Source organism: Octopus bimaculoides, chromosome 28 (genome assembly GCF_001194135.2).
Source record: "Octopus bimaculoides isolate UCB-OBI-ISO-001 chromosome 28, ASM119413v2, whole genome shotgun sequence".
NCBI lineage: Eukaryota > Metazoa > Mollusca > Cephalopoda > Octopoda > Octopodidae > Octopus > Octopus bimaculoides.
In genome coordinates, this window is record NC_069008.1 from 16,349,275 (window position 1) to 16,350,353 (window position 1,079).

The window sequence follows — 1,079 nt, forward strand, 5'->3', positions numbered from 1 at the left end:
GAGGCAAGTGAAATCGAACTAATTTCGAGGGCTGGCACCCATGCCAACGTCGTCTCCTTCATTGGACACGAAACTCGGATTGCGAAGACCTGTTGAGGCAAGTGAAATCGAACTAATTTCGACGGCTGGCACCCATGCCAACGTCGTCTCCTTCATTGGACACTAAACTCTGCTTGCGAAGACCTGTTGAGGCAAGTGAAAGTGAAATCGTAATGGCACCTGTGCCCTGGCACGTGTAAAGACATTCGAGCGAGATCGTTGCCAGTGCCGCTGGACTGGCTCCTGTGCAGGTGGCACGTAAAATACACCATTTCGAGCGTGGCCTTCGGAATCTTATTCTGAAGGAATGTTTTTGTGAACTAGCATATGTCTTTTAAGTCTAGATACGTGTGTGTGTGTGTGTGTGTGTGTGTGTGTGTGTGTGTGTGTGTGTATTAAAATAGAGTAGTTTTTGCGAAACATCGTGTGATATTATCTACAAGAGACTTGCTGGTTAAGGCCAGAGCAATGCGAAGATACAAGGTATTTAGAATTCCGATCGTTGGGTAATGATGGTAGAAGGAAAATATAAGGGGGAGGGGTAGTAGAAAAGAGAAAGTGAAGATGAAGAGGTGGAAAAAGAGGAGTGTTTTGATGGAGGAAAATAAAATGTTGTACGCGGGTATAAGAAAAGAATCAATGACATCTAAGACAAATACAACCACTGGCATAATGTATATCTTACCTGTTATGCTATATAAATTAATATTTAGTAGGGAAATAGATGTAATTAGGTAAATATGCGTCCAAAGTTACAAAACACTCCGGTGTTATCGCTTTCAAGAATGGTTGCAGACGAAACGGAAGTACGGTGTCATGTGACAAAAACACACATAGATAGATAGATAGAGAGAGAGAGAGAGAGAGAGAGAAGTAGATAGAGAGATAGATAGATAGATGGATGGATAGACAGAGAGAGAGAGAGAGAGAGAAAGAGATAGATAGATAGAGAGAGAGAGAGAAGTAGATAGAGAGATAGATAGATAGATGGATAGATAGATAGAGAGAGAGAGAGAAAGAGAGAGAGAGATAGAGAAAGA

The 1,079-nt window shown here is 41.8% G+C and overlaps 2 protein-coding genes across 2 annotated transcripts in view; one reads left to right on the top strand and one right to left on the bottom strand.

Annotated features, from left to right (window-relative positions):
* Nucleotides 1–812, bottom strand: part of LOC106868495 (zinc finger protein 91) — a 6,260-nt gene extending 5,448 nt beyond the window's left edge. The window contains exon 1 of the mRNA XM_014913798.2: nt 725–812. The gene's annotated coding sequence lies outside the window, so the exon portion shown is untranslated. The remainder of the gene's footprint in view (nt 1–724) is intronic.
* The window catches only part of LOC106868506 (zinc finger protein 271-like), a 36,172-nt gene that overhangs the window by 26,741 nt on the left and 8,352 nt on the right, over nt 1–1,079 (top strand). The window lies entirely within an intron of this gene.